The sequence below is a fragment of the Bufo gargarizans genome, chromosome 1, assembly GCF_014858855.1.
Source record: "Bufo gargarizans isolate SCDJY-AF-19 chromosome 1, ASM1485885v1, whole genome shotgun sequence".
In the NCBI taxonomy this organism is placed as follows: domain Eukaryota; kingdom Metazoa; phylum Chordata; class Amphibia; order Anura; family Bufonidae; genus Bufo; species Bufo gargarizans.
In genome coordinates, this window is record NC_058080.1 from 759,539,441 (window position 1) to 759,562,523 (window position 23,083).

At 45.4% G+C, this 23,083-nt stretch overlaps 1 long non-coding RNA gene across 1 annotated transcript; it reads right to left on the bottom strand.

Moving 5' to 3' along the window:
- Positions 1–117: 117 nt before the first annotated feature.
- LOC122938299 lies at positions 118–8,537 on the bottom strand. The gene is made up of 3 exons (XR_006390001.1): positions 8,477–8,537; positions 6,584–6,708; positions 118–167 (listed from the first exon to the last, which is right to left on the bottom strand). It is a non-coding gene; the product is annotated as an uncharacterized LOC122938299 (long non-coding RNA).
- Between the last annotated feature and the right edge of the window lie 14,546 nt (positions 8,538–23,083).

The following is a 23,083-nucleotide window of genomic DNA, read 5'->3' on the forward strand; positions in this document are numbered from 1 at the left end:
AGCTCCATCATCTTGTGGGTGAGTTCTAGGATCTTCTGCTCATGTATCAGGGGGTGAGGGGGAGGCACTGTGATGGGGTGAGGGGTCCTGCTCCGCCCTCCTGACTCCTGGAGATGGATGATGGGAGTCACACAGTCCCCCGAAGTCTTCTTCACTATTGTGTACTCCTATGAATGAAGAGGGAAACAATCCTTACAGAAGATCTGTCAGCAGGCTCAATACTACTACTCCAGGTATACTGGCTGGTAGGGAAGACCCTGCTAGCTATAAATAATACCTGTCTTGTGAAAATCGAGTGCAGTATTTCCGCCCCTCTGTGCACTGAAGACCTCGTTTGCATAAAGAATAAACGTCTTTGTTCTCAGGAACGCGGGAAGTCATTTTCACAAGACAAACATCATTTTAATTAGCAGGATCAACCCAACCAGGCAGTATGACTGATTAATAAGGTAGACATGAGTCTTTCCTCCTATTGTCATCTTCTAGATGTCTATATAGCTGGTCAACTAGTTACATAGCTTGTATGGTTAAAAAACAGCATAGGTCCCTAAAGTTCAACCAAGGGATGGGTTGAGAACTGAATTTTAGGAAAGCGGAGTGAGAACCAGACTTCTACACAGTTTACACAGATAAGCCTCATTCACACGTCAGTGTTTGGTCAGTGATTTCCATCAGTGATTGTGAGCTAAAACCAGGATTGGAGCCTCCACAGACATAAGGTATAAGGGAAAGATCGGCGCCTGTTCTGTATTTAGAGCCGCACCTGGTTTTGGCTCACAAATCACTGACCGAACCCTGACGTGTGAATGAGGCTTTACATAAGCGTTAATGTGTTACAAAAAATACAGGGAGTGCAGAATTATTAGGCAAATGAGTATTTTGACCACATCATCCTCTTTATGCATGTTGTCTTACTCCAAGCTGTATAGGCTCGAAAGCCTACTACCAATTAAGCATATTAGGTGATGTGCATCTCTGTAATGAGAAGGGGTGTGGTCTAATGACATCAACACCCTATATCAGGTGTGCATAATTATTAGGCAACTTCCTTTCCTTTGGCAAAATGGGTCAAAAGAAGGACTTGACAGGCTCAGAAAAGTCAAAAATAGTGAGATATCTTGCAGAGGGATGCAGCACTCTTAAAATTGCAAAGCTTCTGAAGTGTGATCATCGAACAATCAAGCGTTTCATTCAAAATAGTCAACAGGGTCGCAAGAAGCGTGTGGAAAAACCAAGGCGCAAAATAACTGCCCATGAACTGAGAAAAGTCAAGCGTGCAGCTGCCAAGATGCCACTTGCCACCAGTTTGGCCATATTTCAGAGCTGCAACATCACTGGAGTGCCCAAAAGCACAAGGTGTGCAATACTCAGAGACATGGCCAAGGTAAGAAAGGCTGAAAGACGACCACCACTGAACAAGACACACAAGCTGAAACGTCAAGACTGGGCCAAGAAATATCTCAAGACTGATTTTTCTAAGGTTTTATGGACTGATGAAATGAGAGTGAGTCTTGATGGGCCAGATGGATGGGCCCATGGCTGGATTGGTAAAGGGCAGAGAGCTCCAGTTCGACTCAGACGCCAGCAAGGTGGAGGTGGAGTACTGGTTTGGGCTGGTATCATCAAAGATGAGCTTGTGGGGCCTTTTCGGGTTGAGGATGGAGTCAAGCTCAACTCCCAGTCCTACTGCCAGTTTCTGGAAGACACCTTCTTCAAGCAGTGGTACAGGAAGAAGTCTGCATCCTTCAAGAAAAACATGATTTTCATGCAGGACAATGCTCCATCACACGCGTCCAAGTACTCCACAGCGTGGCTGGCAAGAAAGGGTATAAAAGAAGAAAATCTAATGACATGGCCTCCTTGTTCACCTGATCTGAACCCCATTGAGAACCTGTGGTCCATCATCAAATGTGAGATTTACAAGGAGGGAAAACAGTACACCTCTCTGAACAGTGTCTGGGAGGCTGTGGTTGCTGCTGCACGCAATGTTGATGGTGAACAGATCAAAACACTGACAGAATCCATGGATGGCAGGCTTTTGAGTGTCCTTGCAAAGAAAGGTGGCTATATTGGTCACTGATTTGTTTTTGTTTTGTTTTTAAATGTCAGAAATGTATATTTGTGAATGTTGAGATGTTATATTGGTTTCACTGATAAAAATAAATAATTGAAATGGGTATATATTAGTTTTTTGTTAAGTTGCCTAATAATTATGCACAGTAATAGTCACCTGCACACACAGATATCCCCCTAAAATAGCTAAAATTAAAAACAAGCTAAAAACTACTTCCAAAAATATTCAGCTTTGATATTAATGAGTTTTTTGGGTTCATTGAGAACATGGTTGTTGTTCAATAATAAAATTAATCCTCAAAAATACAACTTGCCTAATAATTCTGCACTCCCTGTAGTTGTGGAACCGCTGTTCAAACCAATGGACGTGACTTAGGGCTGAACCTAAGGGCATTATCCTGGCGGCTCCCTGGTATTCACACTTTAACCTCTATACAGGGATCTGTTCTTCGTTGCAGAGAACGCACCGGGCTGCTACCTCATGGAGTAGTCTCCATGTGGTTGGCTGCTAACCAACAAAGATCATAGACAATATGCGAACAGGCAAATCTTGTAGTCAATAACAGGCTGAGGTCAGAGTGGGCAGTCTATGTGTGAATCCATGAGACAGTCCACAGGTCAGGGCAGGCGGCACAGGGTCAGTACGGTAAGCAGGTGTCACGGATGATGTTGCATATAGCTGGAACTTATGAATAAACGTCCGACTGGCTTGATCCCAAACTAAGGAGCATATAGGTGAGTCCTATAAAACCCTAAGAGCTCTCCCTGACTGCTATACCCTTGCAAGGGTCTCAATGGTAGACGATTGCATGCCCACGTACCTAAGACTGTGTGACACCTGAAAACCCTATAATAGTGAGGGGACACGACCACCGACTCCCTGCACTTAATACGGACAGAGTCAGGGTCACCTAGAATCAAGCCAGCAAGGAAACACAATAAATAAAAAGACTTATCTGAGTACACAGCAGCAGCCTCCAGCAGTGAACACTTCATCCAGGAAGTAGTATAAACCGCAAAGTGAGGCAGTATGGGAGGGAATATAAAGGGAGACAATTAGTCTAAATAGGTGACACCAGGGAGAAGGAAAGGAGATGACAAAGTGAAACCAAAACAAAGAACATCATGCAAGAGGTAGAGAAGGACGTCTGCCAGACCTTCTCACAGAAATGGCGGTGACAGCAGGCTTGGGTCAGGTCATGTATTAATCCATTCTATGGCACTTTGTACTTTATTTATGGTTGGGGTTTATTGATATCCCCTATCTATAGGAGAAATTTTAACCTGTATGTATCATGAATAGTGGTCCTGTGGGCATTTTTCCTGTGAATGTAATGCTGCTAACGTATATGAAACTCTATTGTAAACTATATGTCTAATAAAGTTTGTTATCCTTCGTATTATACAATTGCTGTTCTGTTTTCTTTTGCTTTGGGGTATATTGTTAATGTCTTAACAGACAGCTTTACATCGGGCGTTTTGCTTTGAGTATGAGGCAGAAGAGAGTCAGAATACAGGAATCAGGCAGAAGTCAGTACTAAGGCAGAAACAAAACAGATTATAGTTCTTGAACAGCCTCTAGCAAGTTAGAGACCTAGCGAGATCTAATGAGATCTATAGCTCAGGCAAGGGATGGAACAACAAGCCCTGTATATATAGCCTAGGCTGAAGAGCAACTGGAAACCGCCTCGCAGCAGCTTACAGATCAAGAGAAGGTTAAACGGATTATCCAGTAAAGCAGGCATGCTCAACCTGCGGCCCTCCAGCTGTTGCAAAACTACAACTCCCAGCATGCCCGAAAAGCATAAAGCTATCAGCTTACAGCAGGACATTGTGGGAGTTGTAGCTTTACAACAGCTGGAGGGCCGCAGGTTGAGAATGCCTGCAGAAAAGGATAATGATGACCTATCCTCAGGTCCCGGCCCCCCCGCCGATCAGCTGTTACAGGGAGCAGTCGCACTCCTTAATCCTGTGCCAGTCAACAACGTTATTGCCAGCCTTAGATTCTGCAGAGATAATAGAAACATTGTAGAGATAGAGGGAATGAGTACTACAATCCCCATTCTGGCTTATATCCACAAATCGATATCTGGGAATATTTGGATTGAAAATTTTGGGAACTTTGGTACCATTGGATGTACTACAACCCTCATTTTGCAATTCAATAATGAGAGACTTGTTTATTTTTTACAACCGGCCAGGGTACTGATTCCAGCACCATTTGCCGGCCACTGCACCTACATCTCCTGTCATGCACTCACATCAACTCACAATAGCAAAGGCACCCCAACTACCATCAAGCAGGACTCCCAACCTCAGGGTGTGACCTGAGGGAACAAAGGGTGCGCCCTCCTATCACTGCCGTGGCCCCAGGAAGCATCAGTGTGAGAACTGTCATTGTGAACAACAGTTGCAGCCAGAGTGACTACCACCAGTGATGGCCAGTTCGCATTGTTCGCCCGCGAACATATGCGGGCTGCCATCTTTTTTCACAAGTCCGGCGAGGCACAGGTAAGCCCTTACCTGTGCCGCGAGCCGGTCTGAAAACAAATGCGGTCACCGGGAGCAGGCAGTTCCGAGAACAGCCCGATGAAGGCTTCCGGTGGCTGTTCTCGGAACTACCTGCTCCCGCTGACCACACTTGTTTTCAGACCGGCTCGCGCACAGGCACAGGTAAGGGCTTACCTGTGCCTCGCCGAACTTGTGAAAAAAGATGGCAGCCCGAACTGGCCATCGCTGACTACCACTCCCATCCTCAGCTCCTCAGAGCTGAGAATGGGAGTGCCTGGCTTGAGGCACATTTATTTATACATATAGGTTAATCATGTCCCGTCTTAGACGCCTCTTTGCAAGACTATAAAAAAAATTTTTTTTCAAAGATTTCCTCATGACTAAGACCCTCCATGCCCTTATCAGTTTAGTTGCTGTTTTAGGTACTTTTCCCAGCTCCAGGGCATCCTTTCTATAAACTGATGCCCAGAACTGAACTGCATGTTCCGGATGAGGCTGCACCAATGATATGTAAAGAGGTCCTTACTCGCATGTAGTAAGGATGCATGTAGATTTGGATTTGTGAACATACTTTGAAGGTACTATTTAATGTTCCACATTCAGGTTCCGGTTTTTATTGTTGTTTGGTAACATGTGGATCTCCCTGTCCACTGCCTTAATAATCCCCCATAATTGATTCTCCACCCTCCAATATATTCTGACCCCTCTGTCACCTATCTATCACTTCATTTTCTGTCTCACCCTCACATCTCTATGGAATGATCTCCCAGCACAGCAGACCCCCTTCCAATAAGGGGCATATTATACATAGAATACAGTTTGTACCCAAATAAAAAGTGGGCCCAGTGCTCTAAGAACCCAAACCCTTCTGCCCTACACCCGGACTTCAGCCATGCATTTAGCTCACTGAGGACCCGCTGTGGTTCCCATGTTGCATATGGCAAAGGCAGTATTCCAGAGATTACCATCTTTGAGGTCCTTCCCTTAAGTTTGCAACCTACTTCTTCGAAATTATTCTTAAGGACCCGCTCTCAAATTCCATGTATTCTGTCATTGGTTTCCACATGAACTAAGACAATTGAGTCACCAGTTCCTCCCAGTAACATATCCACCTGTTCCACCACATACCGAACCGTGGCACGAGGGAGATGACAAACCATTCGGTTACACTATCAGCCGTCCTGATAATAAAATCCCTTATAAGACCTAACTGTACAGGCCTACCTGTACTTGCACCCCTCTCCCCCATCCTGGCTGTTAGAGCAGTATCCTCTAGGGTTGCCATTTCTGGGACCGACACCCTTGTATCATTACCCAAATTGGCAATTTTGCTTAGATGCACAGTAATAGGATCAGCATCTCTTTTCTTGGATCCCTTTCTACTCCCCTTGTATACGTTGACCCAGCTACCTACCTGCTCCTCCTGACCCTTATCTCCAGCTGCCATTTCTACTCCACTGATACTTGCCTCAATGAGCAGCATGCTCCTCTCCAGATTACCAATTCTCTCATTCTGAACTCTAATGTGGACTTTCAGATGGGCAGCATGCTCCCACCTGTCACAGCGGTATTCAGACCTCCTGCTCCAGTTCTGTATACCTTTAACATATGACTGTGTGCACCGAAGAAAGTCTCCAGTCCTGCTAGCGATTACCCCAGATACAACAGAGAACAGTAATTGTTCTTAGGATTTTAAATCCTGCTTTCAACAAGGTATTTGTAACGCCACTAGCAGCACACAGCAGCCCTTTCCTCCTGGTACAACGTGCCTACTTACCTTCTCATGGCTCCTACAACATGACTATTGGTCACTGGTCACATGATACATCACTCACCATACTGGCGGCTGATCTTCAGGTTCTCCAGTCACTTGGAAGGTCTGGAGGCCGTTCTCCAGGACCCTGGACTCTTCCTATCACTTCCTATGATGGATTCTCCTTCCCGATGTCTGACTTGTTACAGAATACAATAAAGAGGAGAGAAATCTAGAAAAGTTTACCTCTCCGCTCAGCAGGGAGATGATCTCCAAAGTGAGGTCTAATATTCTTCTGCTGATCTCCTTCCTGTCCATCCTTGGTGGCTCATTCAGGAGAAGGGTCGTATTGCTGGTTTTCTTTATGACACCTCCAAAAAAAGAATAAAGGTTAATCAGTGAGTCCCATGTCCCCGATAATGAGAGCGAGAAAAAGTACAACTCATCCCGCAAAACTCTTTATCCTCCCTCCAAAAAAAAAAAGTAATAAACGTTAAAGGGGTTGTCCGGGTTCAAAGCTGAACCCGGACATACCCTTATTTTCACCCAGCCAGCCCCCCTAAAGCTAGCATCGAAGCATCTCATGCTCTGATGCTCTCCCTTGCCCTGCGCTAAATCGTGCAGGGCAAAGTCTCTTTTGTTTTTAATAACACACTGCCGGGCGGAAACTTCCATCCGGCAGTGTGTTCGGTGATGTCACAGGCTCTGATGGGCGGGCCTTAGCGCTGCCCTAGCCGTTTTACTGGCTAGGGCAGCGCTAAGCCCCGCCCATCAGTGCCCCACCCACGATATACCGCGATATTAAAACACAACGATATGGCGATATCACCGTTTCCGAAAAACCTCGGTATTTAATGACGTCATAGGAGTGGTCGCATGTGTGCTGACCTACTTCTAAAATGTCCGATTCCACCTGCTTATGTTCCCCGGTCACTGGCCTCTGCCTCCTGCATTACTACTAGCACGCGGAGGGCTGAACCTGGCTGCAGGGACGAGCAGGCTTTATTTATTTCTTTCTTCACTTTATATAAACCTGTCATATACTGCCGCACAGGTCTGGTGCTTCGCAGCCGCCGCCTTTCACCTTGCTATGCTCCTCCTCCGCCTCTGGTCAGTGCAGTAGTTTGAGCGCCATATGACTAGAACTCGGTGGGACCTAACAAATAGACTTTTCTCTGAGCCATGGGGCGGCCAACATATAAAGCAGTAAGTGATATTGCTGCCATCTGCTGCAACTTTACCAAGACTTTGTATTAAAGAGGACCTTTCATGGGTCCAGAGAATATGAACTTAGTAGCAGGCTGCATAGAGCGACGCCCAGGGATCTAAGTGCACTTACTATTATTCCTGGGCGCCGCTCCGTACGTCCGCTGTGGCCCCCGGTAATTTCTCAGCATTCGGTGCAAGTAGGAGGAGACGCCAGTGTCTCTCCTTCTCCCTGACAGCAGCGCTGTCCAATCACAGCGCAGAGCTCAGAGCCAGGGAGAAAGAAAAAATTACCGGGGGCCACAGCGGACGTACGGAGCGGCGCCCAGGAATAATAGTAAGAGGCACTTAGATCCCTGGGCGCCGCTCTATGCAGCCTGCTACTAAGTTCATATTCTCTGGACCCATGAAAGGTCCTCTTTAATATGTGTCTTCACTCCAGTGTCCACCTGTGATACGTATATAAATAGAGATGTCGCTGTGTACATACATGACGTGTATATCTGTATATATCCTGTGTACTGGGCTCCGGTAGACTGATGGTTTACATTGATGGTGTTTTCATCTGCGTCGCCCTTTGTGACGGACAGCCCACTACAGACTGCTAGCATAACCCCAGGCTACTTCACTGCTCCTTCAGGTAATGACTGCAGTCACTGTCCATTGGGGTATTTATAGGGGTAGGAGAACTCCGGGTGTATCTAAGCTCCTGGCAGTGTATCTAAGCTCCTGGAAGTGTTTACCTCATTCACACTGAGCAGATTCCCTCATCCAGCACAGAATGATGACAACCCCCACTCTCCCCACTACTATCTCCCCCCATCATACTAAGCTGAGGAGCGGAGAAGGATTCCTTGTGTGTAATGGAGGAGAATCTCCAGAGGTGACATGTCTGAGCTCTCCACCACACTGTCTCCTCACAGCTCATCTTACCTGCAGGCTGGAGGAATGGCTGATACCAGAGAGAACAAGAGCCCTGACTACCGACCAGGACCTGCCCAGTATCTGCTGCACTGCCAGAGCTGAAGGACCTGTGATGACGTCACTGTCATGTGATCAGTGCAAGGGGGCGGAGCTCAGCATTGGAGAGGAGGAGAGGTGGAGGAAGGACCTGTGATGATGTCACCATCATGTGATCAGTGCAAGGGGTGTGGCTCAGCAGTGGAGAGGAGGAGAGGTGAGGAAAGGGTTATGATGATGGTCATGTGACATGAGAGGCGCAGGAGCGGGAAGTACGGATCTCTATCATACAGCCGTGCAGCGCAGTTTGCAGGACTCTATGATCTGCAGATGGTATTGTAGTGTCCCACTAGGTGAAGGTGGGCACTACACAAGGGTTAATATGTCTAATGCATTAATATGATGTTTTATGTTCATTTGCCTGTGTTATCTGGGTATCAGGCCTGTTAGGGTGTAGTTCAGCCTCCTAGACGTTAGAGGGAGCTAGAGAGCCCTGAGTATATATAGGTAGGCCCAGACAGGGGAGAGTTAGTGCAGTCCAGCCAGGTGGCTAGTAGTGTAGTATGGCCAGCCTGAAGTTCCTGAGTCTATGTTAGCTCAGAAGAGTCACCCCATGAGAAGAGTTTTCCTCCTGGGAGAAACCTGCAGTTCCCACAAGCAGAGCAAAGCCAGAGTACCAGCTAAACAAGTAAGCTGAAGGGCAGAAGGGACATTGAGCTAAGGCAAGTGATATATACCCGAGGAAGATTGCTACCAAGGATAAAAGCCAGCATTTGGGCATACAGGCCTTGGAATACAGCCAGCCAGAATAACTGAGGAATAGTGCAGCCTGGTCTGGGAAGTGTTGATTGTTACCCTCTGAGTATCTTGCAAAGAACCTTTGTCTGCCATTTATAAAGAGCCTGCTGATTGTTATTGCTTCAATGTGGAACTGAAACTGAACTGTACAAAGTTGAACTGTTGTTCCAGTAAAGCAAAGTTTGGTTTACCATACCTACCGTGTTCCTCCATTACTACAACTATAAATCGGTGTGCCACCGTTACAGGCACTGGCGTCACGTTTCTTAAAGGGACCTTGCCACAGGCACATCAAAACACCTGCAACATCCAGGGCACCTCACCCACCATCAGGCCTGGTCCCCAGAGGACCCCTGTGCCAGCCTCTCCTTCACTGCCGCATGCCTGCCCAGGGTTTTCCTACAGAACTGTGAGTAACCCTCGCTTGCCCATAAGCCGTGACCTCACAATCGCTATACCCTGCAGGTCTGGCGTGCTGCAGTATTTGTTGTAGAGAAGGGTCAGCCTCCTCCCGCCAGCTGTCAGGTATATGGGGCGGCCTCTCTCTGCTTCAGCGAGATCTCCCAGAGAGATGTGATGGCGGATCCCTTCTCCCCGTCAGCCTGAGGTCTGGGAGTTTTCAGTAGCTTTGATAGCCGAGATCAGAAAGAACTGCAAGAAACTCTTGGCTCGGGGAGCAGTGTAATAATTGTGTTTTTTTGTGTTTTTTTTACAGAAATAACGTTTTCTTGATCTGACGCTGAAAAGAAAGTTATTTAATCGGAATGTTCCCGTGTCTCCGGTAGACGGCTATCCTCTACTTGTACACTCAGGCCTTACTATTCCCTGCTACAGGAAACCTAAATGGGTTGGACATCAGGAGGGCGGCTGGAGCGAGGAGGCTGTCCCTTCCCTAGAAAAAATACCATCTGCAGATCATTGATTAAACTGTGCTTTATTCTTCGGGAGGAGGCCACCTGGCACCAGCTGTTGGGTGGAGTATCACACACCTGTTGGTAGAGGCCTCCAGCAGAGGGACTTTGTAGTCTGGATGTTTGTGGACATTTGCCCCTGTTTCCTCTATGCAAAGTCATCAACTCTTTACTTTATTGCACTTTAAAGGGTTAACTTGCAGTGTTTAACACTGTGTAACTGCATTGTATATGGTTGTTGTGATATATATCCTCTTCATTTAATGAATACTGAGAGACTTTTTAGACTTTCTAGCTAATAATTTTCCACAGTTACCATAAGGGTTAAAGAAGAGCATGTGTAACATCCCAGAGTTATGTTACTAAACTCTTTTTCCCCCGCTACTATTTGTTGGTAACATGTGTCTTGTCATCTAATGTGATTTTATTTGATGTTCCTCACAAATGTGCATTTTCTAAGCTTGTTACATATATTTGCTGTAATTTCCATGTACACCAGCAGGTGTCAGCAGGGCCTTAGTGTCAGTTTAGTGTTTAGTGTTTCTAAACTGGAATAGTACATTCCAGTTTAGCTCCCCCTCTATGAGCAGAATTGGGCTGGCCCATGTCCTGTCTCATGGGGAGGAAAGGAAGTTAGTGTTAGTGTGCCAGCCATCCCAGCTAAGGGAATGCTGTGCTAGTAGGAGCTCCCAGTTCCAGGGATCTCAAGCCAGGATCTTGTCTTGGTTGAGACCAAAGAACTTCATTCCCAGCCTGAGCCTTCAGCCTCGGCTGGTGACAAGCAAGCAGCCACCTCCAGATCTCCAGAAATAGCCATTCCCTGTGAGCATAACTGTGAGTACCGTCCAGAGACCAGGAGAAGCCAAATTCCTCCTCAGCTAGTCAGTCCCCAACACAGCAGAAGATAGACAGAGCAGAAGACAGATTCCTGCCATATTCTCCAGGCACATGATAGAAGCAGAGGAGATATTGATCCCTGCCATACATTGCCAAATACCTTCTGGGACCCAAGACTATTGCTGTAACTCATATGGATTGATGCTGCCTCCAGTAAAGACAAGTTGAATTATATTCCAAGTCTGGATCTCATTCATTACTACCAAGTTCCTCAATTACTCCTACTAGCAACACACTCATTTATTGCAAGTGAGCCAGGATCCAGGAGTCCAGCCGTACCAAGGTAGGAGACACCGTTGACACTATTACTACTGCTACACAGAGACATTACACCACTCTGGCATTCCTAGCCTGGTACGTGAATTGCAACACCTTAAAGGGCCCTGAGACTGTAACCTGCGCACGCTGCAATTGGCGTCACGAACAAAAACAATAGACTTCTATACCCATATCTGGACCCACTTCATAATTTGGCGTCCGTGTAACCGTACCACGGTCCTGCTCATTGCACATGTTGTTATGCAAGTGGGTGTGGCCCCACTGCGCCTCTGACTGGCTATACTCTGGAGGGGTCAGAGATACCGATGCAAGCACCAAGGGGAAGTACCTGGTTAGGAAGTCCAGGGTCAGGGCAGGCAGTGATCAAGCAAGGTCCGTAAATGAAGTCCAAGGTCAGAGGCAGGTGGCAAATAAGCAAGGTCTGTAAACAAAGTCAGAGGCAGGCGGCAAACAGGCAAAATCCGATAGTTCTAAAAGCAGGGTCCGGTACACAGCAAAGCAGAACGTTAAACCCACCTTCATACTAGGAACTAGACAAGCTAGTGCTCAGGCATCGTCCTGGGGTAGGAAGCGCCTTTAAATACTTCCTGCAATCCAGCCATAGGCTGGTGAGACAGAGGGCTGTGGAGACAACACCCATACAAGCCCTAACAACACTACAGGTCTCCAGCAGGAAGTAAACTCAGGCATGAAGCACAGATACAAAAGTTAAGCTGCCAGGTTCTCAGCATGGCACATGGCAGCAGGAGGGAAAGAGGGAGCCTGGCGCCCGTGCCCGCGGGTAGGGTCAGCAGCGCCGGCACGGACCGCTGGGCTAACAGTAACCCCTTCCCCCTTACACCCCCTCTCCTGAAGGCCTGGCCCTAGACAAAAACAATTTTGGAAGAAGAGGGGCATTGATGTTCACTCTAGGTTCTGGGAAGCTATGGTGACGGAAAATGCGCTCGATACATTTCTTGGCCAGTTGAGCAGAAGGGAGTCCAGGCAGAGGAACGAAATGCTCCATTTTAGAGAAGCGGTCTACCACTACCCAAATCACAGAACAACTAGAGGAAGTGGGTAGATCCCTAATAAAGTCCATGGCTATTTGTTGCCAGGGAACCTCAGGAAAAAGAAGCAGAAGGCCAGCTGGACTGTTGTTTGGAAGTCTTATTTTGTGCACAGGACGGACAAATTCTTGGATGTCTTGTCGCATGGACGGCCACCAGTACCGCTGCGCAATGAACCTGAAGGTCTTTCGCTGACCGGCATGACCCACCACTTTAGATGAATGACCCCATAGTAAGACCTGCTTTCTGAGACTCTGCAACAAAGGTCTTTCCAGAAGGAATCTCAGATAGCTTGACAGGACAGGCCGAGATTTTAGCGGGATCGATTAAATATAGGGGCTCCTCCTCCTGGTCGGTATAATCAAAGGATGTATAGGTAGATTCTTTAACTTTTTTTAATTTTCACTTCTATTGGTCACTATGCTTTTATTCCAGGTGTGGTTATAGTGGATTTTATTGCGCACATAAGTGTTCTGTCCAGCAGGAGATCCCCTGATTTAGCTGCGATATACTGATACCACTTGGCATACTCACTCAATGCGTATGGCACTAACGTGCTGTACACGTTAGTCTGAGGTGCCTACCTTGGGGAGCTTTCACCCCTCTGAAGAGGTGTGTCCTCTCCTTTATATGGTAGAAATGTTAGCAGTTTTTCTTGAGCCAATATGAGTTCCATATTGGCTCGTACTTACTATTTGGGCAGTCCGCCTAGATTCGAATATGGCGGTGTAATTTCATTGTGCTTGTGCGCTTACTACTACTTTACAGAAACCACACTTAAGGGATGGTTGTATGTGGAGCAGGTATGTGGTGCGCATGCGCTGTTTCTCGCTGCAGTGTCACTTCCTGCTTGCCGTAACCTGGAGCATGCGCACTGTGACTCACCACACGCAGAGTATGGCGCTACAATATACGATACATCTGATTCACCTGTTGGGTATGGCTATATGTTTGGTTCTCCGCACCTTGATCATGCTTTTATTGGTGTTTTTAATTGGGTTACATACTTTGTTATTAAGCACATATGCACTTTATTATCTATACATTCATGAATTTTGTATACTATGTAGCACTGCTATTTTTTATGACATTGTTGTATCACCTTATGTATATGATATGATATCGATCACAGTTTTTTATCAGTATATAATAGTTTTATTTATATATTGAACAATTATGTCATTAATTGCACGTGGCTTTTTTGCATAATGTTCACTGATTTGATGAATTGCTTGACCTATATATATTTCACTTTGCACTTGTGTTCAATGCTTGAGGAAGGCTCTATTGTTGAGCCGAAACGGTGCTTCTTTTTTGCCACATGGGTGAATAAATTTTGTTTTCTACTTTGAGTGCTGTCCGATTTTCCTAATAAATATATATATATATACACACACAAAGCATATTAAGGGATCGCTCTCTCTCATGGGGTCGCAATCACAGACTTCTCTGACAATGGGGTTCAATTCCAAAAGGTGCTTTATTTTTGCACTTCAGCACCATCAAACACATAAACATCGAAAATAAACACCTGCCCTTCTGGGCTCTACCTAATACACGTGTTGTCTCTACCTCACCTATAGAGTGCAGTTCACACACGGGACTAGATCCGGCTTTCTCAGCCATATAAGGTCCAGCAGTCTCCAGGCTGTGACCACACCAGCACCCTTGGGGGGAGATGGTCCAGAAGTCTTTCCGACTCTGACCGCGCGACCCTCTTTCCGTAGGCATTGATGGGCCTCCCCAAACTTCAGGCTTTACAAAGCCTCCTGGCTGAGGCCACACAGAGCCTCTCAGGCTTCCTCAGCCTTTCTCCCTCCAAGTTATATACAGAGGGTTGTTTTATCCCTCCTTGATTATAGCAGCAGGCCTGACCTGCGATCACCTCTGGCAAAAGACAATACATGTAGTGGAAGGGTGTGGACTGGCAGATCCCACTACCAAACCTATCCCCCAGTCCACATGAAATCCAGCCCAGAACAACATCTAGACAAAACTGTCTCAGCAAACTACACTTTGCTGAAACCACTGCAGCTTTCTGGATTTCAGTTATCTCACCCAGCTGAGGTATCTGGGTGGGATATACACAGCCTCCCAGCACTTATACTGTACACATCACCACAGAATATAATATACAGTGGGATGCGAAAGTTTGGGCAACCTTGTTAATCGTCATGATTTTCCTGTATAAATCGTTGGTTATTACGATAAAAAATGTCAGTTAAATATATCATATCGGAGACACACACAGTGATATCTGAGAAGTGAAATCAAGTTTATTGGATTTGCAGAAAGTGCGCTATAATTGTTTAAACAAAATTAGGCAGGTGCATAAATTTGGGCACCACAAAAAAGAAATGAAATCAATATTTAGTAGATCCTCCTTTCAGAGAAATTACTGCCTCTAAACGCTTCCTGTAGGTTCCAATGAGAGTCTGGATTCTGGTTGAAGGTATTTTGGACCATTCCTCTTTACAAAACATCATATCATAAACATTTAATCATAAACACGTGTATAGGGGATAAGCTAATGAGTTAGTACCTGGTGGAGTGATGGTGCCCACATATACTATCAGCGCATCCCTGGGTTGTTACAGCGCATGTCCAGACTGCACACACATCATCGGCAGGCAGCCGAGCGGTGGCGCAAGTGACCAGCAACGTCTCTCGTTAGTGACGCAACCGACGCACACTGCAGTCACCAGCTGCGTCCATACGCCGATGGCAGAGGAAGGTGGCGCATGCACACAGCCATCAAAGGGCTAGCAACCGCCATCTTAAAAAAGGGAAACATACCCAGGTCTTGTGTAGGATCATTATATTAGAAGCTGACAACCTGCATCGTTCTACATACTGTCACTATGGGTAAATCCCACTATTAGCAGTGCAGGGGAGGTCCCCTCTTTTCCAAGATGAGAACCCCTCCTTCAATTGTCCCCAATGCTGCCGGCACGTCAGTGCCATCCGCACCGTGGGTGACATTCCTGCTATATTACGTGACTTTAGAGGGTTCTCCTCAATTGGATGTAACAGAACGGTGACCTACAATAAGTCAAAAGTCAGCCATATAAGCTAAATCATTATCCTATAAAGAAACATCCTCCATTATATACAATCGGGACATCCGCACAAACCCCCAGAGAGTAAATATAAAATCTTCACGATAAGACAAAAAAGTTCATTGTGGGCTCCTTATCCACCATCCAGGCTCATCAGTTTTTCATAATGTCTTCCCCCAAAGTTCAAGTGTTCCTGAAATGATACACAAATATTAGTGATAAACATAACACTAAAAAAGACCTTATACCCTAGTTTTACTTGTTTTAATTTTTCTTAATATTTTTTCATTTGCGTTTTTTTCTTCTTTTTTTTTTATCAATGAACCTGTCCCCTGCAGGAGGAAATGCTTTACATACCATCCACAGCAATCCAGGGCAGACGTGCCTCTCACATACCCCCCCCCCCCCCCCCATATTTATAGTCTATATTCAGTCCATTCGGATGTAGGCTGTTGAGAGTCTGAATCCAAACCGATTCTCTCTTTTTGAGTAAAGCTATACGGTCACCGCCCCTGCGGGGCATTTGAATCTGGTCTATGATCCAGCACCTTAGATCTTTCTCATTATGCTCTTTTAATGAAAAATGTCTTGGTACTGGAAGGTCTGTACGGCCCTTTCTAATAGTGGATCGGTGATTGTTAAGTCTGGTCTTTAGATCCGTTGAGGTTTCGCCTACGTATAGTAGCTGGCAAGGACATGATAGAACATACACTACAAAAGCGGAGTCACATGACAGATGGAACTTGATAGGGTGTTAATGTTAATCCCGTATTTGGGTGTATAAATGTCCTGGCTCTACAGCTAAAACGGCAGTTGACACAATGTAGGCACGGAAAACAACCCGTGCCTGATGGTGCCAACGTGGTTTGTCTAGTGACTGTTTTGGGTCCAACATCAGCTCTTACTACCTGGTCTCTAATATTTTTGCCTCTACGTTAGGCGCACAGGGGAGGTGTCCTGAATTCCGGCACCACCTTTTTGCAGCCACTCAATATTGGCTAATGTCTCCTTAGGATTTTGTTAATATCCTTGCTGTACTCAGAAAAGGTAGATACAAATGTAACTCTGCTCTCCTTCTTCCTATTGTTATTCGCCTGCAATATGGAATCTCTGTCTAGGGCTAGCACTTTTTGTTTCTGTGCCGCCAATAATGTGGTAGGGTACCCTCGTTGCTTAAATTTGGAAATCATATAATCGACGGTCTTATCAAGGGTATTACTTTCTGTGACGATCCTCGTTGCCCTAAAGAATTGTGAGTATGGTAAATGTCTCACCATACCGCGGCGATGGCAGCTCTCATATCTCAACGTCATATTCCTGTCTGTTGGTTTTGTGTAAAGCTGCGTAATTAAGGCCCCATTAGACACGACAACGTTGGTGTCAAGGAATTGGACAGCGTCTACACTGTTCAGATATCGATGGAAGTCCTGTAACTGTGATTCAGTTCCAGACCAGATGAGGAAGATGTTGTCTATGTATCTCCACCACCCCCTGATGTACTGGGCATGGTGGGAGCCATAGACGACATCCTCCTCAAATCGGCGCATATAAATGTTGGCGTACGTAGGGACCACATTTGACCCCATCGCCACGCCCCGTTTCTGGACATAGTAGGTGTCCTGAAAAAGAAAATAATTAAACTCAAGTACAATAGTGAGGAGTCTAACAATAAATGAACAAGCCTCAGATGTCATTGATGACAAGTCCAGCATACTCTGAACCGCAGAGATCCCTTTTTGGTGGTCAATTGAGGTATACAGGTCCTTCTAAAAAAATTAGCATATTGTGATAAAGTTCATTATTTTCTGTAATGTACTGATAAACATTAGACTTTCATATATTTTAGATTCATTACACACCAACTGAAGTAGTTCAAGCCTTTTATTGTTTTAATATTGATGATTTTGGCATACAGCTCATGAAAACCCAAATTTCCTATCTAAAAAAATTAGCATATTTCACCTGACCAATAAAAGAAAAGTGTTTTTAATACAAAAAAAGTCAACCTTCAAATAATTATGTTCAGTTCTGCACTCAATACTTGGTCGGGAATCCTTTTGCAGAAATGACGGCTTCACTGCGGCGTGGCATGGAGGCCCAGCCTGTGGCACTGTTGAGGTGTTATGGAGGCACAGGATGCTTCGATAGCGGCCTTAAGTTCATCCAGAGTGTTGGGTCTTGCGTCTCTCAACTTTCTCTTCCCAATATCCCACAGATTCTCTATGGGGTTCAGGTCAGGAGAGTTTGCAGGCCAATTGAGCCCAGTAATACCATGGTCAGTAAACCATTTACCAGTGGTGTTGGCACTGTGAGCAGGTGCCAGGTCGTGCTGAAAAATGAAATCTTCATCTCCATAAAGCTTTTCAGCAGATGGAAGCATGAAGTGCTCCAAAATCTCCTGATAGCTAGCTGCATTGACCCTGCCCTTGATAAAACACAGTGGACCAACACCAGCAGCTGACATGGCACCCCAGACCATCACTGACTGTGGGTACTTGACACTGGACTTCAGGCATTTTGGCATTTCCCTCTCCCCAGTCTTCCTCCAGACTCTGGCACCTTGATTTCCGAATGACATGCAGAATTTGCTTTCATCCGAAAAAAGTACTTTGGACCACTGAGCAACAGTCCAGTGCTGCTTCTCTGTAGCCCAGGTCAGGCGCTTCTGCCGCTGTTTCTGGGGAATGCGGCACCTGTAGCCCATTTCCTGCACACGCCTGTACACGGTGGCTCTGGATGTTTCTACTCCAGACTCAGTCCACTGCTTCCGCAGGTCCCCCAAGGTCTGGAATCGGTCCTTCTCCACAATCTTCCTCAGGGTCCGGTCACCTCTTCTCGTTGTGCAGCGTTTTCTGCCACACTTTTTCCTTCCCACAGACTTCCCACTGAGGTGCCTTGATACAGCACTCTGGGAACAGCCTATTCCTTCAGAAATTTCTTTCTGTGTCTTACCCTCTTGCTTGAGGGTGTCAATGATGGCCTTCTGGACAGCAGTCAGGTCGGCAGTCTTACCCATGATTGCGGTTTTGAGTAATGAACCAGGCTGGGAGTTTTTAAAAGCCTCAGGAATCTTTTGCAGGTGTTTAGAGTTAATTAGTTGATTCAGATGATTAGGTTAATAGCTCGTTTAGAGAACCTTTTCATGATATGCTAATTTTTTTAGATAGGAATTTTGGGTTTTCATGAGCTGTATGCCAAAATCATCAATATTAAAACAATAAAAGGCTTGAACTACTTCAGTTGGTGTGTAATGAATCCAAAATATATGAAAGTCTAATGTTTATCAGTACATTACAGAAAATAATGAACTTTATCACAATATGCTAATTTTTTGAGAAGGACCTGTATAGTGATATGACATCAAATGAGACCAAAATAACAGACCCAATCTCTTCCAGATTAATTTGCTTCAGTTTCATAAAAAAATCTGATGTGTCCCTGATGTAGGACTGCCCCCAGTAGAAAAGTCACGCAGCACCTTATCCAAGAAGATTGCTACATGCCGGTCCCGGAGAGAATTTTTCGTGGACCTTAGGTAATACATATATCACCGGGGTAATGGGGTGAGAAACAGTCAAGTACTCACAAAGTCCCTGATCTATAATGCCGGCATTCAAAGCAGCAGATACACATTCAATCAATCGGATAATCTGGATCATGTGGGACCTGACTGTAAACTTTGACGTCACCTAGTTGTCTTAAAATCTCTTGGATGTATTTAGCAGTGTCCATTACTACAACTGCACCGCCTTTGTCGGCGGTTTTATGGTTAAATCAGTATCCCTTTTTTGTTCAGTTAATGCGTATGCCTCCGCCGCAGTGAGATTTGGGTATCTGAAGCTCTCAGGACGGGAGAGAGACCTCAGCTCCCCAAACTCTGATTTGACAGCCGAGACGTACGCATCAATTGCTGGTTCATTTAACACTGGAATAAAACGGCTTGGATTATATAAATTGAACATTTGACATGAGAACTCGCTAGATCTCTTCACCGGCTCCCCACTGGTTCCATGGAACCAGACCTTGAGTTTCAAAGTCCGAAAAAAATTATTTAAATCAGACTCCAAATCTAACCAATTTACCTGTGAATTGGGACAAAAGGATAACCCTTTAGACAAGACGGTTAGCTGTGCAGGGGATAACACTTTGGAGGACAAATTGATGACAGCTATTTCTTCAATTTTAGATGTTGTGTCCGTGTTTTCATGTTGCGAGTTTTTTTGCTTTCGTCTGTATCGACGACCACCTCTCCTGATGCGTTTCCTTTTACTGTATTTGAGTCCACTTTCTTCCCTAAAAAAGGTTCTGTTTCGCCTTTATGCGACTGGATATTCCTTCTTGGTTTTTTATTATCCCTTGTGTTGGTATATAGCAAATTACCAGGTTGCCAATTATAGATGTCGCCCTTTTTATAATCCTCAATGTCCCATTTGGTTCTTTTACCATCTTCTAGTTCAGTCTGTAACTGTTGTAGCTGTAATTGCAATGCTTCATTAAATTGTGAATATTCATCCTCGGCATATGCGTACGCAGCCGTTGTTCTATCTGTGCCATGTCGACGCAGCCGTTGTTCTATCTGTGCCAAGTCGAAACATTGAGTTTCTTGCAGAAACTCAATGTTTAAAGGGCTTCTGTCACCCCATTAAACCGTTTTTTTTTTTTCTTTACTAATAATCCCTACACTGCGATCTCATCATACATAAGCTAATTAATGATTTTGGTTCAGTAGAATTTCTTAAAAATCGATTTTTATAATATGTAAATTACCTTGCTACCAGCAAGTAGGGCGGCTACTTGCTGGTAGCAGCCGCATCCTCCGATGGTAATGACGCCCCCTCTGCTTGTTGATTGACAGGGCCAGGGAACGGAATAGTTCTCTGCTGGCCCTGCCTGTTTTGATTCAATATCTGGCGCCTGCGCCGCGGCCGTACCTCTCTTCAATCTGCGCAGGCGCACTGAGAGGCGGCCACTCACTCGGCCGCTCCATCCTCAATGCGCCTGCGCCGATGACGTCACATCTACACCCGGCGCAGGCGCATTGAGGAGCGAGCGGCCGAGTGAGTGGCCGCCTCTCAGTGCGCCTGCGCAGATTGAAGAGAGGTACGGCCGCGGCACAGGCGCCAGATATTGAATCAAAACAGGCAGGGCCAGCAGAGAACTATTCCGTTCCCTGGCCCTGTCAATCAACAAGCAGAGGGGGCGTCATTACCATCGGAGGATGCGGCGGCTACCAGCAAGTAGCCGACCTACTTGCTGGTAGCAAGGTAATTTACATATTATAAAAATCGATTTTTAAGAAATTCTACTGAACCAAAATCATTAATTAGCTTATGTATGATGAGATCGCAGTGTAGTGATTATTAGTAAAGAAAAAAAAAAAACGGTTTAATGGGGTGACAGAAGCCCTTTAATAAAAAGAAGTCCATAGAGTATTTATTGGACAAGGCTTCAAACCGTTTTCAGAAAAGGTCGCTGTTGGAGAAAAGATTTGGGCGCAAGTGTGATCACATCCCTCTAGGAATCCTTTGTTCCTTATAATAGTGCCCGAGGGTGGTCATGTGTAGCTTTAAAGATAATATTTGCCTGGATAAATTTTCGTATTTTCTTTTTAATTCTTTTGGGGATGGGGTGGTGAGAAAGGCCGAATCTCCCTCTATGCCGCAAATGATACGTTCCACGTCCTCCTGCGTGAAGACACAGCCACCGGGTGTATCCAAATGCGCCATTTTCAATGTGGCAAAAGACCGTTACACAAGCCAATAGGTTGAAGAAAAAAGATGCAAAAATGTACCAGTGTGATACACAAATATCACAAAAATATGATGAAAAAAACTATTGGCAGCACCACCGGAATAAATAATATACCCAAACGAGGGGAAGAAATAGTTGTCATCAATTTGTCCTCCAAAGTGTTATCCCCTGCACAGTTAACCGTCTTGTCTAAAGGGTTATCCTTTTGTCCCAATTCACAGGTAAATAGGTTAGATTTGGAGTCTGATTTAAATAATTTTTTTCGTACTTTGAAACTCAAGGTCTGGTTTCCATGGAACCAGTGGGGAGCAGGTGAAGAGATCTAACGAGTTCTCATGTCAAATGTTCAATTTATATAATCCAAGCTGTTTTATTCCAGTGTTAAATGAACCAGCAATTGATGCGTACGTCTCGGCTGTCAAATCAGAGTTTGGGGAGCTGAGGTCTCTCTCCCGTCCTGAGAGCTTCAGATACCCAAATCTCACTGCAGCGGAGGCATACGCATTAACTGAACTAAAAAGGGATACTGATTTAACCATAAAACCCGCCGACAAAGGCGGTGCAGTTGTAGTAATGGACACTGCTAAATACATCCAAGAGATTTTAAGACAACTAGGTGACGTCAAAGTTTACAGTGAGGTCCCACATGATCCCAAATTCCAGATTATCCGATTGATTGAACAATGTGTATCCGACGCTTTGAATGCAGGCATTATAGATCAGGGACTTTGTGAGTACTTGACTGTTTCTCACCCCATTACCCCGGTGATATATGTATTGCCTAAGGTCCACAAAACATTGGTGGACCCACCGGGGCGCCCCATTCTCTCCGGGACCGACTCAGTGTTTGGGCACGTAGCAATCTTCTTGGATAAGGTGCTGCGTGACTTTTCTACTGGGGGCAGTCCTACATCAGGGACACATCAGATTTTTTGATGAAACTGAAGCAAATTAATCTGGAAGAGATTGGGTCTGTTATTTTGGTCTCATTTGATGTCATATCGCTATATACCTCAATTGACCACCAAAAAGGCATCTCTGCGGTTCAGAGTATGCTGGACTTGTCATCAATGACATCTGAGGCTTGTTCATTTATTTTTAGACTCCTCACTATTGTACTTGAGTTTAATTATTTTCTTTTTCAGGACACCTACTATGTCCAGAAACGGGGCATGGCGAGGGGGTCAAATGTGGCCCCTACGTACGCCAACATTTATATGCGCCGATTTGAGGAGGATGTCGTCTATGGCTCCCACCATGCCCAGTACATCAGGTCTGGTCTGGAACTGAATCACAGTTACAGGACTTCCATCGATATCTGAACAGTGTAGACGATGAACTACAGTTCACTGTCACCTATTCAGATGTCGCTGTCCAATTCCTTGACACCAACGTTGTCGTGTCTAATGGGGCCTTAATTACGCAGCTTTACACAAAACCAACAGACAGGAATATGACGTTGAGATATGAGAGCTGCCATCCCCGCAGTATGGTGAGACATTTACCATACTCACAATTCTTGAGGGCAAATTGGATCGTCACAGAAAGTAATACCCTTGATAAGACCGTCGATGATATGATTTCCAAATTTAAGCAACGAGGGTACCCTACCACATTATTGGTGGCACAGAAACAAAAAGTGCTAGCCCTAGACAGAGATTCCCTATTGCAGGCGAATAACAATAGGAAGAAGGAGAGCAGAGTTACATTTGTATCTACCTTTTCTGAGTACAGCAAGGATATTAACAAAATCCTGAGGAGACATTAGCCAATATTGAGTGGCTGCAAAAAGGTGGTGCCGGAATTCAGGACACCTCCCCTGTGCGCCTACCGTAG